At 43.4% G+C, this 17,872-nt stretch overlaps 1 long non-coding RNA gene across 1 annotated transcript; it reads right to left on the reverse strand.

The window, feature by feature from the left end:
• Window positions 1-13,101: 13,101 nt before the first annotated feature.
• Window positions 13,102-17,819, reverse strand: LOC102004289. The gene is made up of 3 exons (XR_264058.2): window positions 17,265-17,819; window positions 14,344-14,445; window positions 13,102-13,174 (listed from the first exon to the last, which is right to left on the reverse strand). It is a non-coding gene; the product is annotated as an uncharacterized LOC102004289 (long non-coding RNA).
• Window positions 17,820-17,872: the final 53 nt, after the last annotated feature.

Raw genomic sequence — 17,872 nt, forward strand, 5'->3', positions numbered from 1 at the left:
GAGAGGCATCAGCTCATACTCTAGAGAGCCGGTGTCCAAGCCAGACTTGAGGACCATGAATCTGTACATTTATGTCATGCTGTCTGCAATTACAAGAAGCTGAAAGTGACTCTCCTTTTTAGAAGAAACTAACTGTAATATGTCTCATGAGAGAAATTGTCCCCAGAGACCCTCCTCCCCATGAAAGGACTGAGGCATAGCAGGTGGGTAGCGCTCCAGGTTAGAGGAAGTTCTGAGGACTGTGAGCTTTGGAAACTGTTCTAGTTCTTTTCTTTCTTCTGTTTTTTTTCTCCAGCACAATTTTTTCCTGAATCAATCACATTCTCTGTATAGGGAAGGCATTTGGATGCAGGACACATCCATGCCTGTCTTCACCTCAGTGACTGCTGTTTTTCTTTATTTGTGTGCATGTCTAAACTTTAGGAAACCAAGTACTACCTTACTGTGTAGCCTAAAGAAGCTAAGTCTGGTGCCACCTCCTGCATGTCACACAGCTGTAAAAATATCACTGTGTCCTGTTTGTCCACTTTGGAAGAGATCTGAGGATATTGTGACCATTTTTCTTTGTCTCCTTAATTATCTTATGTAGAATTTGAAGTTACCCAATATCTATTTTGAGGAAAAATCAGTAAAAAGGAGGCCTTCATTTTTGGAGAAGAGAGCAATAAAACTTTTTTTTGTTTTGTTTTTTGTTCCAGTACTGGGAATCAAACTCACGAACTTGTGCTTGCCAGGCAGGCACTGTGCAGCTGAGTTAAATCCCCAGCCCCGAGAGCAATAAAATTTGAAAAGTGACAATATTATTATGTGGAGGAATTGTGTGGTCACCATTTCCTGACAGCGATTCAACGGGGACTGAGCTGATCTCCATTCATAGCTGTCCTTTCCAAAACACTATTCCAAATATTCTACTTCACTACAGGCTGTTCTGCTAAAAACATGTCTTGATTCTAGAAACTCTTGAAAACTGTGTCTTCTGTCTGCTTTCATGATGGCTGTCCCTTGTCTGCACCAGGGAGGCAGCCCTGCAATGATGACCCTCCGAGCCCTGGTAGTCCCAGGGAGTGGGCTCCTGCTCCTTATTCACAGCAGCCTCTTGAACTAAGTATTTCCTCCCAGAACCACTCATTGTTCTGCACTTGGGCATGGCCTTTGGTAAGTACACAGTGGCCTAATAATTTCAAATGGAGATGGACTTATCTCAATCTGATATGGGTCTGTACACTGTGGTTAGAAGTTTATTGAAAAAAATTTAAAGAAACATTGATGAATCATTTCTTTTTAGGATTTCTTCCAACACTGAAAAATCTATGATTCTTCATAGATTTTTTTTTTTAAGAAACAAAAAGTAGAAATACATTGACTATCCCCAGTCTCCGTCAGCTTGGGGTAGGAAGGAGACTATCTTATTATTTTATCTTTAGGGTTTTGTTCTGTAGTGCATGGATACCTTTGAGAAATGCCATAGCTCATTTGTGTGGTAGGTGGTTCAATAACACCATTATATATTTATGTGGTTTCATGGGGTAGTAAAAGATCAATGGAGGTCTTTCCAGCCATGTGACTATAATGATGGCTTTCTTTTCCTGCTTTATTTATTATTTATTAAATACCTCTTTGTGAACAATACTGTCCTAGATCTTAAATGTGATTGAATGATAGGACCATTTATAGGACCAAATCTGTGTAATGATATCATTCTGAAATTTTGGATTTTATTGAAATGTATTTAAAATTACAGAAGATATATTATGTTCATGACAAACATTTTAGCCTTCACAACTATGTTTCAGGATAACATAGGGCAACAAATTCAGCGCATTACATAACTTTCTATCCTTCGGAAATGTGTCAAATTTAATTAGAAATATTCATGATTTCCTAAGGTAGTCATGAAATACCACTCATAAGGAGAAATGGGAAATACTGCAGGATTGAGAAGTGTATCCTGTTTCACTGAGTCAACTCCTTCATAAACTGTGAACATGAGATACATTTTGTATAATTTTCCCAAGGAGCATGGGTGACAGGGAACTGTGTTTTCACAGAATGCTGTGGAAAGGAGGGGCAGTGGTAGTCTCTGGGTGAGGGTCAGAAAGCCAAGGTTGCTTCTCATCCAAGATGTGAAAACTGTGACACGGCAAGAGCTGGGTCTGCCTCATCCGGAGAACTTGTGGAGGAGTTTGTGAACTGGAGAATTTCCTAACTGGCTAAGGGGCCCTTCACCACCAGTAAGTGTTGGCCAGGAAAAGAGATGTATGTCAGATCACCTCCTGCCAGGGCTGCAGGGTCACCTACAGTCAGCATGGCCTGGTTGGGGCTCTTCTGGCAGCCTTGAGTCTTCACCCATCCTACTATCTGTTCTCTGAGAGAAAAGTGTAGGGCTCTGGGTGTTGTCCTTCATCCAATGGGAAGAACCAACAAACACCTTTGATGCCATTCCTCAAGGCCGGCCTGACATCCTGAAGTTCACTGTTTCACTTATGGATTCCTGGTTTTGCAGTTTTGTGAAGGACTATAGTAAACAAAACATGAAATGTGATCAGATCTCAAAGTGGGTAGCAACATGTTCAGCTTTATTTACACATCACCTTGGTATTGTGGAAGGAGAGAGGAAAGAAGGCAGGGAAGACAGGTCTGCAAAGACGACCTGCCAGGCACTTATTGCCTACGTGGGGGTAGGGCCTGCAGATTCGAGTTCATTCTTCTCTGCTGATGGCTTCCCTAGTGATAAGGACATGTCCACCCTGTCGTCAGTTCCCCATGGAGATAAAGCAGCCTCCCGCCAAGTAATGTGCTTGTCCCTCTGACCAGCTCCCAAAGGTTCACCCAGGTGCCTTTGTTGCTATGGTTGCGCCTGAGTGCACACAGGATGCTAAAAATAAACTCAAGTGAAATGTTCCAGCTGCCTGGAAAAGGAGAGATTTCTGTCTCTTTGTACTTCTGTCCAATTGGTTTATAGTCCTTGAGCTCCAAGAAACTGGATCTAATACAGATGCCATGCCCAGAATGAGCAGATGGGCTGGAGGTGGAGACAAACTTTATAAGCAACAGAGGGCCAGGGAAGGCTAGAGCCCAACTATATACTTTTGAGAAAACTGTCACTCAGCGTCTCAGTTTCACTCACTGTAAACTACTAGAAGTGTCAAAGATACTTCTCATTTCAAGATCATGCTTTGCTTCTATATCCACTCTGCAAGCTTCAGCAGCTCATCATTGTTGCCCCAAATCATTATCCAACAGAACTCAAGCAGTACACTCTGTGTGCCCTGATGCCACGACTCATGTGGCAGAAATTTTACATGGACACACAGGCCACAGTTTTTGACTTTGTTTCTTCATTCACTCATTCTTTTCTCCATTCACGAATCATGACTGGGGTCCTCCAAGATGTCAGATGCTTTTATTCTGCCCCGAGTGGAGTGCAACTAAGACAGCAAGTGCTGGAGACTTAGTATCACATTGATAGAATATGGGCTTATGAACGTGATGGTATTAACATAAAATATTTGTGTTTTCTAATTATAAGAGATGTTAATGTCAAATTAATTGCAGGAAAATCTAAATTTAACATTGCTTATTTTCTACTAACAGTAGAACTCACATTATATCACTTAATTTCTGAGTTGTAGTATTCTCCTAACCTGAGATATAAGAAAGGTGTGGGAAAAGAAGAAGAGGAGATACAGGAAATACATTCATGAATTAAGTGGAAGTTTTATGGAAACTAAATTATGGAGTTGATTAAAGACAATAATATTTAATACAAGGAATCAAAGATCCCGTGGAAATTGACTTAACGTCTGCAGAAGTGCCTATATGCAGCTGCCACCAGAATTTCTTAGTTACAGGAAGGAATAGAGCAAAACAAGGTCAACCAGCACTTTGTCATCTGCAGATAACCTTTTCATTAATATCATTGTTGTCTACTGGTTTTGCATGTTCTGTGTAAATGATTACTGTGTTTTTAGGGAGGGTCTGTGGGATGGTTTCCCTAAGTTATGAACTGTTTGTAAAATAGTTAAACTTGATATGGCTGCAACCTCTGTGCTCCAAAATTAGTTCCCTTGGTCTTCATAAACTTTCCCGAATGATGAGGACCAGGACAGTACAGGTGTCTTGATGGAGGTGGCATAAAAATCAAAATATGGACCAGCTAATAGATTGATGCAAATTAAAACAATGCTGAGATTCCATCTCACCCCAGAAGGAATGGCTATCATCAAGAAATCAACCGATAACAAATGCTGGAGTGGCTGTGTGGAAAAAGGAACCCTTCTCCACTGTTGGTAGGAGTGTAGACTGGTGCAACCACTGTGGAAATCAGTACAGAGATTCCTCAAAAAACTAGGATTAGAGGTCTTATTTGACCCAGCAAATCCCCTTCTGGGTATCTTCTCAGATGAATTAAAAATATCATACTACAGTGATATATGTGCACCCATTTTAATAGCAGCAGAGTTTGTAATAGCTAAATCTTGGAAACAAACCAAAGGCCCATCAACCGAGGAATGGATAAAGAAGATATGGCTTTTTTATACCCTGGAGTACTACTCTGCCATAAAGAAGGGTAAATTTGAGGCATTTCTAGGTAAATGGATGCAGCTTAACACCATACTCTTAAGTGAAATAAATTGGGCTCACATGTATAAACATTGCATTGTCTCCCTGGTGTCTGAAACTGAAAGAGTAAATAGGAACCAAAACATAAAATAGATATTGTAAAATGGGAAGAAATTGATCAAAAGGAAAGGGAAACTAAGGTGGGGAAAGGCATAAAGAAAGGAAGAGAAAAGAAAAAACAAAAAAAAGGATAAAATGGAAACAAAGCTTTGTAAATAAGGAGGGGAAAGTAGGTTGAAGGAAGGAGCGGGTATTATGAGAAAAGAGGAATCAAAATATATCTTGTACTTGAAAGATATCTATTTATTGAATAAATAAACATATATATATAGTGTGTGTGTGTGTGAGAGAGAGAGAGAGTATAAATTCCCTATGATGAATATGATCGTTGGTAATTTTAAAAAATATGGACCATGGCAAGAACACAGATCCAAGGAGGAATCAATCTTGGGGACTTATAGATTTGTAAACAAATTTAGCAACAGAGAATTTTTTAGGAAATTTAAAAGGTATTTAAATGGAAGATTGAGCTTTAAAACAGGGAGAGATGGTAGTCTTTTTCCAGTTGCTGACATAAGGCAGACAAACTGCAGAAGAGGGTAGACATGGACATCTCTTGTATCTCAGAACAACAAATATGTCCAAGTCTCAGCCCCATCTTTCCTAACTGAAAACCAGAGAGAAATAAGTATAACGAATTTGTTGTGTGCATCCCCTTTCAGTAACTGCTTTAGAATGAAGCTGTTTAAGGCCCAAAGTGGAACACAGAATAGTCCAATGGTATATAGTAGACAGAACTACAGTCATCTGCAGATGCAGGTACCTCCTCTTACCAGACTTCCTCTTGCACTTGATCACTGGGCAGTGTCAGGGCAAGGGCTACAGGGAGTGCAAGTGCTAAAGCTAGGTATTATCAGGATGTAGCCTTGAGGGAAGAACAGTGCATGGAGCAATATGGGGGTTGGTCAGTCACTCATGCCAGTGCTGCCATTGTGATGGCCATGCAGGATAAGTGCTGCAGAACACAGAGTGACAGGTGGCAGTGTCAGATGGCAGAGACTATAGCTGACCAGGTAATCATTTCAAGAATCTTCTAAATTCGAGCTGACTGAGAAATACTTGACAGGTGAAGGACTCTCAATTCTTATTTTCCAAGGATATTACGGTAAAAACCCATATTGTGAAGATGTAATGATTTATTCCCTTATCAGTTTCTAAAGCAGATGCATCCACTTTCTATGACATCACACACTTTGAGCTAGATTTTAAGAGAGCAGAGCATGATTGGAACAGATGCACCAGCCTGTGCAAACAGTAGGCGGCGAAAAGCTCTGACAGCTGGGTTGGGGGCGAGCAGACAGGCAGACCACAGGAGAGATGCGCTTGGAAGGGCGACCTTAGCCCTTTGTGGAAGGAGATGGAGCTTGAAGCTGGCAGGGAAGGAGATGATGCAAGATTTTCTAGCCAGGAAGAAGCAAAATCAGAGCTGCTATATAGCTTAATCTGGTAAATGATAAAGATAGGCATGGACCCGACTTGCTCTAGGTCATTCACATGGATGGATGAGCCTGGAAGAAGAGGTGGGAAGGGTTCCAGGTGTTTTTAGGCTCAAGTATATGGAGGTTCACTAGACAACTCAGCTGGGAAATGCACTTCTGAGTAAGAGTCCTGGTAACGTGATGGATGACAATTTGGAGAACAGTGCTACATGGGAATTTTTTTATATGAAAGATCACGATATCAGAATGTGTTAGCAATAGTAGAATTTCCTTCTTTATGCCTTTGAAGTTGAGGGTTTATTTCAGAGGTAAGATTTAAGCTGCATCCCATATCCTGTGTCATTGCAGTACTAGTCGAGCCTACTGCTGCAACCTGATGCTGGGCCCTTGACCTTGAGATGGGTAAATGATGTGTTTATTCACAAAAGTGCAGACAATATTGCTAGAGAAACCACTTCTGGAGCCCACATAGTCTTCCAAGAAAATTACAAAACTGCATCAAACCATATAAAAGTCATCCCTAATACCCCAACCGAGTATAGGATGGATTAGAAGGAAAGAGAAGGAGAAGTGAAAAAGCCAATAAAGATTTTATTACAGTAATTGCAGAGAAAGCTAACAGGAGCTCAAACTAGTTGGTGCAGACAGAACAGAGAAGCAGAAAGAAAGACCAAGTGCTCACAGAGGTAGAATGGAGTAGAACTGGGTGAAGGGCAGAGGGGGCTACAGCTGACTGAAGTTTCACACCAGCAGGGGCCAGATGGGGAGCTGGTGGTCAGGTAAGGTCTCCAGAAGCAGTGGGAGACAAATGCAGGACTCCATGTGGGAGAACCTCTGTCAGCTTCCTGGTAGTCGGACCTGTTGTACTTGAATAATAAACATTCTATTACGAAGAGCAGTGATTCTGAAAGTGTTGAAATGGCCCCACGTAAGTCATTGAGAAGAACAGAGGTGAATAATATTGTCACATTGTCTGTGGAGGCCAAGCTGTCCCCCAGCTGGAAGCCAAATTACAGCTCCTTTCTTCTGTATTGCCCTTTTAATTAGAGCTCTCTATTTTCCTACTATAGGATAAATTTTTTTCACAACAGCTACAGAAGTCATACAATATCTTGCTTTGACATGGTGTCTTGCTTCCTTTGGAAAAAAAGCAAAGAGGCATAGTCAGCTAAGTTTTATGTTCCAAAGGAAGGTGGAAAAGCAGGTGCATAATAGTAAAACCTGCACACAAAATAGAAAAAGGTCCATATTCTCTCAAGTTAAAATGGAATTACCCTACAAAGTTCAATAATTGTTAGTACAATGCTGATATATATATATATATATATTCATTCAGGTTGAAATCACTAATAATCACATGATATTTGAGAAATGAAGCCTTAGAAATCATGCTCATGACTGTGAAGGTGGGTTTATGCAGTATTCAGAGACTTAGACTTCATATTTTCTCATATCTGTCAATGAAATTTGATTTTTCTTGCTTATCTTTGCAGCCAGAATATAAAAATGGAATAAATGATAAAGAAAAAGACGTTACCTTAGTAATATAACAATTTCAGGTAAAAAGGTCAGCTTTAAAAATCTTCAAAAAGTAAATATATATTTATTTTACTTTTACCTTAAGGGGTAAAAGATTTTTTTTTTTTTGCATTAGTTCCAAAATGGAAAATACTTTGCCAGATTTGGTTAAAAAATAACCTTCCTAAACTATAAATCTGAGCAAAGACAATGGAAAGTTTAAGACTTGGGGGAACATTGTCTTTATCAGTTAGCTGCAGGGTGTGGTAAGGTGAGGGTGGGTGAAAATTAGAAGAGGATACAGTTCCAAAAGGTACAGGAAAGGTCAAAACAGGCCTCCCGCCCCCAGGACAATACCAAACATTTTTTGAGGCTGACCCTAGCATCCTGACCCTTTCTGGCGGCAGGAGTGGATGTAAGTCCTCCTGACTTTCTTGTCTTTCCTTTCTTCCCTTATTTTTTAGAATTGCTTATTCACTTGTGGGTCTCTTCCACTGGAGATTGGAACTGGGATTCATTTTGTGTTTGTTTTGTGGTCCTGAGGATTGAATCCTGGCCTTGTATATGCTAGGTGCCTTAGTTACGTTCCTTGTCACTAAGACTCAATACCCAACACCCAAAACTTAAAGGAGGAGAGGTTTCTTTTGGCTCATGTTTTTAACCCATAGTTGGCTGATTCCCAGGCAAGAAGGCATGATATAAGGATCAGGTTGAGGAAAGCTGCTTAGCCCCTGGCAGACAGGAAGCAGAGAGAGAAAGGAAGAGCCTTAAAGTGAGATGATATTCTGTCTTGGTTACTTTTCTGTCGTTACTGAGACAAAATACCTGACACCCAGAATTAAGGAAGGAAAGGTTTATTTAGCTTACAGTCTGTGGAGGTCTCATCTATAATCAGCTGGCTCCAAGGCAGGATGGCATGGCACAGGGGCAACACTTCAAGGTGGCACAAGCCAGAAAAAGCTGCAAGAGCAAAGAAGGAGGGGAACAAGCCTCTTTTCCTCCCTTATATTGTATGCTGGCTATCCACCTACACCCACATGATCTCTGTGTCCTTCTCTTGCACAGGCTCAGGATGCGGAACTGCTGAGTCACTTAGCCAAGCCTTTAGACTCCTCAAGTTGACACAGTGTATCAATCATAACATATACCTTTCCAGTTCACGCCCCAAGTGACCTGCCTTTTCCTATGAGATCCCATTTTCTGACAGTAACTAAAACACCCCATTGTTCAATCACCTTCCAAAAGCCTCACCTTTGAGTACATGAAGTTTTGGGAGGACATCCAGATATAAAGCATCACTTTCTGCCTTGGCCCTCCCAAAAGACTCATGGCTATCTCTTTATGCAACCTGCATTTAGTCCACCGCAAAGAATTGACAAAGTACTAACAGTTCCACCATTACTGAAAAGTCCAAGATCAAAGTGTCCCTTGAGGCTTAAGGCAAACTCTTACCTATGATCCCCTGTAAAAATCAAAAAGAAAGTTGAACACTTCCAACATACAATTGCACAGGGTAAACTTCACTATTCCAAAAGAGAGGGGAAAAGGGCTAGAGAACAACAGGACCAAAAGGAAGGAAGGAGAACTAGCGAGGCAAACATTAAGTCCTGTAGCTCCAGGCCCAGCATCTAGGCAAGATGTGGCAATATGTAAGCTCCAGCTGTCATAGGTGGCCTCAACCCACAGCTTTCCAGATTGTATGCTACAAGGCTTCTCTCTTGAGGTGGCTCTACCCACAGCCTGCAGGGCTCCTCAGCCAACATTTTATATTCCTAGCACCTCCAACTTCCTGGCTCTCCACTACACTTTCAGTTTCACGCACTATCCTCTCAGGGGCATGCTGCCTAGCCTCCCAGGCCTCTTTCAAAATGGGCAGAAACCTCTCCATCCCCACAAGGTCTGCTGCTAGCCAAAGAAATAGGTGGGTTCCCTTGTACCATGGTTACAGAGGTCTCTGCATGTCTGGGTAGTTGACCAGTATGAAGCAAATCCCAGGGAACAAATTCTTTAGCAGAGTGCCCTGGGGCTGTCCAAGTACCGTCTTTGCACTTTTGCAATTTTGAACCTTCTAAGGATAGGGCCTTGCTGGTTCCCCGTCCATGTGTGCTCATAGTATCTTTCCAGATTGTTCTGTTGTAAAGTACTTGACTTCTTTTTAATGTTAATATATCAGGAACCCTCTGCTCTAATTGTATAGGCACTTCTTTTCTGAGGAAACTGAGAAACTTTTCAAATAGGCCGTTTGCTCTTGATTTTCAGTATAGTCCTAGCTAAAAGCAGCAAGCAGTATCATACTACAGACTGAACATTAGGCTACACTGAAATATCTTCTGCTGGATTAATTAATCCACCACCTTTAACTCAGTCTTCTATAAAGTTTTAGGATTTAGCAAAATGTAGACATATATTTCTGCCAGAGTATAATACACATGGTCTGGAGTCCAACTGTCAATGGAGTTCCTGTTCCCAACTGAAGCTTCCTGGGCCTGGTCTTTACAATCTGTATTATTATCAGCATTCTGGTTTCCTGGGTTTCAACCAGAATCTCCCATTAAGTTATTGGCTTATAGTGTTCTAGAGCCGATTCTCCAGCTGGCATCTCCAAACCTTTCCAAATTCTTCCAGTGAACCTGTTCCAAAGGATTCTCAACTGCATGGCCAGGTGACATCACATCAATGACTCCATTTCTGTAGCACCAAAATCTGTCCTAACCACTTTCTTGTTACTGAGACACAATACCCACCATACACAATTTATTTGCCTCATTGTTGTAGAGGTTTCAGTGGTTGTATGGCCAGCTGCATGGTGGAAAGGCCTGGGCAAAAGAAGGTAAAAACCAGGAAGAAATATATACCCTTTGGGGTCGTGCCCCCTATGACCTACCTCTTCTGACCAGACTGCACCTCCTGATAGGAAGTCAGGTATAATAGCCCAAAATTCAATCACCTTTTTAAAGCCCCACCTTTGAGTATACGAGGCTGTGGGAGAACATTCAGATATAAACCATAACACTAGGCAGAAGCCCTCCTCTTTTTAAATTTTGAGGCAGCATTTTGCTTAGGTACTCAAGTTTTGAACTTGCAATCCTCTTTCTTCAGCCTCTCACATAGCTCAGATTACATGTATGCATCACCGCACAGGCTGGAATTCATTTTTGCAATCACAGTGCCCAGCACAATGCTTGGCACACAGAAGCACACAGAGGGTGTTTGATAAATGGATGGATGACTGGATCGATGGATGAGTTAATTTAGAAAGTGAATAAATGAGCATTTATCCTTGGGTTGTTTTATATCCTCATCACCTGCCACATGTTTTTTCAAGGTTTTTCACCATCAAACAGGTATGAATCCATTTTACCTATGAAGTGGGCCATCCCTGATGGTGTCTGGGTTTGGGGGGAGTTCAACACATACATGTCTAAGTGGAAGTGCTAGAGAGAGATTATCTGATTTCCAAAGAACATGAAACAAAGTGAGAGTCCCAACCTTTCTTTATAGGAACACAGGAAAACAGTCTGTCTGGGGCGAATGAGCTCCATACTCCAACCATGTTTCCGGTGCATAGAGAGGTACTTTCCTCTTTGGTATCTGCCCCCCACAACGCACAACACCCCCCTCATCCTCTTTGTATCCGTGAAGTGGGAGTAAAGTGCCAGCAAATTTAATTTTATTGTTCCACATGAATACTAGTCAATTTTCTAAGTGGGAATACTGAAGATGATAATTGTATGTTGTCTTGTCTTGTCTGGATACATCCCCTCTAGTGGTTTCCTGCTGGTAAACCACTACAAGCTCAAAAGGATCAGGGCAAGAGTAAATGAAGTGCAATGTGGTGTATTCTCTGCACTTATGGGGACCTCCACTTTATAGGGTATTGCTGGTTTGTATGTAGATGGGTAGCATGGATAAAGCTGTCTCTTTTTCTCTCTCTTTTAAGCATATAGTGAGAAGTATGGAAAATAATAGCCTATGGAAGGGAGGGTGTCAACGACTCAGCCCCACAATTTAGTCATTGGCTGATTGTTGCAACTATGGATATTGTGGGGACCCCCACCCAACACTGGGTCGATCCTGTGGAGCTTGGGTATCATCCTGCTCCTGGAGATACAGGCACCAGTGCTGGTGCTTGGTAAATAATTAGCAGGCAATCAGAAACAATCTTGATCAACAACTAGAATAACAATAATCCTGTCCAAGAATACTGGCTTTGTACTGTACTTTATTTCATGTATTTGTCTTTTGGGAGGAAGCAATTGATGATTCTGCATGATTCCATGGGGAAAAGATGCCAATAGTGACCACACTAGGTGACCCCGAAGCATTTGGAGTATGGAAGCACAGTTGGAGAGAACTTTACTGTAATTACTCACACACATGTACCTTCAAGGAACACTCTTCACATCTTTTCTCCGGGAAACAGCTAGGAGGATAATGGAGAGAATAGATGGACCGGATAATGGACCATGTTTCACACAAGCTCACCAGGAAACAGATATTCCACCCTGTATAATAGACATAAACCCCAATGTATTTTCTAGGTCTCCCATCCTCAGAGAGGCAAGAGCTACCAGGTAATGCATTCCTCTGGGCTGTAGTCTCGCACAATGCCACAGGTTCATCCCAGGCCTCGCAACTGCTCTCACAGTGGCCTCAGGTGGACTTAATTCCATCACCAACAGTTGTGGTCAGTGAGGTGGACACAGACTGCACCCGCCATAGTTACAAAGAGGAGTCAGCATTAGGTAGGAGTCAGCATTAGAAAGAGGAAGGGGGTTGCTAAGCGGAGAGGGAGATGCCAGGAGAGAGAAGTCTGGAGGCTGCAGGTTAAAATGAGGAGGTAGACTGACCCAAAGATGCCTGTCAGTGCAGAGTCCAGAAAGCCAGGCGGCATCTTGGGGAAGGGCAGCAGGGCAAGGGACCAGGGCCTCTGGTGTTCTGAAGCAGGGGAGGGTAGTGATCTGACACCGCAGCAAAGCGAGTGGATTAGGGACAGGAAGACAAACCATTTATGAGGCTGTCACTGTCGTCTTGGGCAGACGTGATGTGCAGGAAAGACACGCAGGCAGTAGAGGGAAGGGCCTGGCCCTGAGCTCGATGGAACACGGAGAGAAGCCCTAAATGATGTGACAGGTAAATGGGTGGGTAGGCTCTTACTGGAGTTGAGACCACAAGAAGCGGAGTTTCCAGAGGTGCTAGGATACTTGGGTTGGAGGCACACTGACACTGGCATCCCTTTATGGTATCCATGCAGAGATGCTGGCTGGAACAGTTCTCTGTTGGGTCATGGAGAGCAGAGAAAGAGAGCTCTGCAGAGACCCCTATGGACCTCATATTCAGTGCAGTGACAGTGCCTTTTCACTAGGGTCACAGTTAGGAAGGAGAGCCAGGCTTTGGGGAAACTGACAGATTGGTTTTAGACCACTGAGTTGTAGGCAAAATCAAACAAAAAAAAACCTGATTTTTTTTTTTTTAATAAGAAGATGAAAATGGTGTCTGCCACAGGCCCTCTGCTTAGTCACTTTCCAGCATTTCTAGAAAGAAGACAGGGAAATTTTGTAACAGTCAACCTGCATTTTTGCATCTTCTATGCTTGATTTTTCAATTTCTGGAAATGTTGGCATCAGGAGTACTAAGGTGCTTTGGTTTTGTCTTGTGTATATTCCCTTTAATTACCCTTTTGAAATTAAAATATGAGCTTACCTCTACATCAGAGGTATTCTCAAATATTTAATTTTCAGATTTGAGGGACAGAATTTGCACTTCTATCCACGGTTACTCTTCTTGTTTCCTTCCTGCTGCCCCTCGCAGTTTGCTCCTTTTCTTTTCCTGTCTCTCTCCCTTACCTCCCTCAAAGCTCAAGTTTCTGCCCAGGAAATTACAACTGCAGCCATAAAATAGGCAATGAAATGTCAGAATGATCACTGAACTTTCTACATGGAAGCAGGAGAGTAGAAGCTACCTGGTCTTAACATTTTAAATGTATTGCTATTTCTCCCTTGTCACTCTTAAATGTCCCCAAACACCTATCCCCTTCCATGATTTAAATGTAATGAACAATTTCTCCTAATGTTCTGGTAGTTTTTCTCTATGAGATAGCAAGGACTTGCCTCAAAGTATTTACCACAAGGTGCCCAGTCTCCAGTTTTTGAATGAGTAAATGTGAGGACAGGCAGGATAGTACCTGTGCTTTGTCATTTTCTCTATATTGCTTTCAACTTTTTCTAATTTTTTCCCCAGTGAATTTTTTTTTTTCAGACTTAGGATAACTTAGCACGTTATTAATCTTAAATAACTTAGCACGTTATTTAAGAACTTACATTGTTCTTTCGGATTTCACTTAAGGGAATACATGTTTTCCTGCTATCAGGACTACTGGTTTCCTACAAGACCTAGGCCTGTGACCCAGCTTTCTGAGCTGCAGCTGAACCCTCGCTGGACTTGGCACTTCCTATTTGTCTCCAGGTACGTACTGTGAAATGTCTTGCACTTTGAGGCTGCTTAGAGTTTAATTAACAACTTTAAAATGTTGTTACAGAAGACAGTTAAAATTAGGAAAGAAAGTGGTTTGCCAAGTTAGAGACAGCTCTGGATTCATCCCCAATATTTAAGGAATTATATGTAAAAAGTGAATATATGCATAATGTACATGTATATAAATGAATATATTCCTTTTCTGTATTGGTTTCTTTAAAATCATTACCTGGCAGAGTAGGTGTCATAGTTTTGGAGGTTACTATTGATAGACGCCATCTGGTGGCACGGAATAGCAGCTGCCCGTTACATGAATTCAACACAGTAGTAGCTAACAAATTAAAATCAAAACCAAAAGCGCTGGTTAATGAATAGTGTATGTCCAAGTTAGGAATAAGATTTAAAAGAGTAAGATATAAACCCTAAGTCTGTTGTAGCAGAAAAAAGGAAAATCACTAATACTACTTTGTAGAACCCATCCACCCACTCTTATTCATTCCTGAGCTATTTATGAAGCCCCTGCCTCAGGCCAGGTTCTGCGTGGTAGCTGGAAATAAAATTCCAATTTCTACTTGAAGGTAAGAGAAAATGGTAGACACTGGCCATCTGCTGGTCTGTAGTACAAAATCTCAGGCGTTCTCACCATGGGCCACTGGGGTTCATTATCCCTATATTTTCAGATGAGAAAAATGGAATTTTGAGATTTTTTGGTGGTATTGGGGATTGAAATCAGGCCTTTTGCATTGAGCTATATTCTCAGTCCTTTTGAGACCTCGGGGTCTCATTAAGTTGCTAAATTGCCAAGGCTGGGTTTGAACTTGTAATGTTTCAGTCTCAGCCTCCCAAAGTGTTGGGATTACAGGCATGTCTCATCATGGCTGGGTTCAGTGCAGTATTTTAAATGCTCTACCTTTACATTATACTTAGGACCGTTTCCTATGTAAAATCCCAGCTTGGCTGTCTTGTACCTTGAGGATGGTCTCATTATGTAAACATAATATTCTTCTGCAACGCGAGAGCAGAAGGGAGCACAGGGTAGAGTCCAATGTGTGGGAAGAACTGTGTTGATCATTAGGTAGATTCTTCTTGGGCTCCTAGGGATAGTACGTGGTCCTAAGCTACACGATGGTACTTAGCACATTATTTAAGAACTTACATTGTTCTTTTGGATTTCACTTAAGGGAATACATGTTTTCCTGCTATCAGGACTACTGGTTTCCTACAAGACCTAGGCCTATGACCCAGCTTTCTGAGCTGCAGCTGAACCCTCGCTGGACTTGGCACTTCCTATTTGTCTCCCAACACCATATGCAAACATGTTTCACTGTGAAAGGTTGCCGGTTTGAAAGAAAGGTGAAGCACGCCCGTATGCTCCACTGCTTGTGACAATGTCCCCTCTCAGAAGCAAACAGGACTGGGCACAAAATGACACACCATGCAAGCACATGTTATGTAAGTGGATCAGCTGCACCTGGCAGAGGTGTGGCAGTTTTCTGGACACGTGGCAGTCGGTCCCTGGGCCTTGCTGTGCACCTTGCTGAGGCCCTTGCTGAGGCCCTTGCTGACTTGCCCAAGCTTTATCCAGAGCCACTGCCCCTCCTGCTTTCCCTGAGAGCACTGCTCACAGATCCTGAGCACCTGCTGCCAAGCTCTGCTCCTCGTCATGAAATTAACAAAAGCCCTTTGGGTCTTTTGAGTCTGACAGAATGCCCCCAACAGTACACACCATCAATGACAACCTGTCCCAAATGATGAATATTCATTTGATATACAAGAAGTACATTTGTTTGGGGTAGGGAATTGAACCCAGAGCCTCCATTCTGAGCTACATTCCCAGCCCTCTTTGAGATGGGGTCTTATTAAGTCACCTAGGTTGTGCTTGAACTTGAAATCCTCCTGTGTCAGCCTCCCAGAGTCCTGATATTACAGACATTTATTTACCACCACAGCCAGCTTAAAGGTATTACATTGAAAGAGGGTTGGTAGTAGAACAGGGAAAGACTGTGGGAATATAAGCCCTTACTTAATTTAGCCATTCAGATTTATCACAGTGCACACACATTGTCTTTAGGTTGAATCTTGCTGTGGTTTGTTAAGGGCACGAAACTCCTTTTGCTAAATTCGAAAGTAAATACTGTAGATACAAGCACCAGGCAAGGTCAGCCAGCAAGCTCAAATCCTCAGAGCTGCTATGCTTTTGAATTCTGCCCCTTTTATTTTTCTTAGAGGAAAACAGGTAAGACTGCTGTTAGGATGACTGCAGTAGGAGCTGACGTGCAGAGGAAGAAATGCAGAGAATCCAGAGTCTGGTTTTTGAGGCTCCCCAGGAGGGGAGCATGGTGAAATCCCCAGAGGAAAGAAGCCTTGGGGGACAGGTGGTGGGGCCTGGAGCCTGGGAGGGGCAGTCCTGGCCTCAGGGGAGACTACCTCCTACTGGCTTTAGGCAAACCCAATTTCATGCTTTATAGCTGACATTTTTCTTTAAAACTTCATCAAAATGTTTAGCTCTCTTAGAAGAGTTAGATTTTTTTTTTTTTTTTTCCTTCTTCTTCAGTAAACCATCTTCAGGAGCGATGGCTGAGACTCTGCCACCTCTACCCTGGGTTTAAAGCTGAGTGTGTGACTCTCCCAGAAATGCAAGTGGCGAGGGGGCAGCTGGAAAGAAGACTGACCACGAAGGACAGAGACTTTAGATCCTTCATCCACCCATCTCCGTAAGTGTTGAATGGACACACGATGGTCTTACAAATGCTGCATACGAGGTGACAGTTGGGAAGCCCCTCAGAACTTGAACAACTCAGGGATATCATCATGTCATCGAATTACTCTCTGACATGTTTTATTGCACCCATTCCCATGTTTTAAAAGGGTATAAAAAACTGTACAATGTGTACACAGAGGAATACAACGTGGGAGGAGCCGCTTCTATTTAACTTTGCCAGGGTCTTGTCCTAGGAAATGTCTGTGATAGGGAAGTGGAGATAACATTATCACTTTGCGAACAATTCTGCCTCTAGCAGGGGAGGGTCAGGCCAGCCCAATCCAGTCTTGGCGGGCTCAACCCGCAGCGCGGACGCAGTGCAGCCGGCTCCCTCAGCAGACTCCGGAGCCAGGGGTGTCGGGCGCCCCGCACCTGCCGAGCTTACGAACCCTTTCTGGCAGTGACTCCGCTGTGGTCTGGGCGACAACGTCGACTCCGGGACAGCTGGGCCGGTTCCCTGCGGACCTTCGTCTACCAGCGCCCAAAAGTCAACTGATGCTCACTATTGCTCAGGTGAGCCCTCCCGCAGGTGGTCGGGGTTCCTGGGACAGTAAAGGTGGGCAGCAGGAGTGCGCCTTGTGCCCGTCTGTGCCCCCAGTCCAACGGGCCTCTCGGCGCAGCGCAGCCCCCTCCTGCTGATCCATCCGCACTGCCGCCGCACAGTCCTGGGCAGAGTCCGCGGAGGCCGCGGCCGGGGCAGGCTCCTACGCCGAGAGGCGCGGCGCAGTAGCCCCGGGGTGTCCGGGGCTGGAGCCGCGCAGGGCCCGGCGGCGCGTCTCCTCAGCCAGCGACACTCAGACTCGCGGAGTGCGTCCCGGTGCGGTTGAGCGGTGCGCTGGTAGCCGGGCGCCGGTCTGGCGTGATCGTCCCGGGCTGGAGGCCCCAGGAGAGAATGGGGATGTAGCTACCCCTCGGGAGCCCGCTTGGGAACAGCTCACATCGCGCGAGCCACGGACGGACGGACGGCGCGCGCGCCCGGCGGGGGCGGGGCGCGGGC

Source organism: Chinchilla lanigera, unplaced genomic scaffold, assembly GCF_000276665.1.
Source record: "Chinchilla lanigera isolate Chin_1 unplaced genomic scaffold, ChiLan1.0 scaffold00091, whole genome shotgun sequence".
Taxonomy (NCBI): domain Eukaryota; kingdom Metazoa; phylum Chordata; class Mammalia; order Rodentia; family Chinchillidae; genus Chinchilla; species Chinchilla lanigera.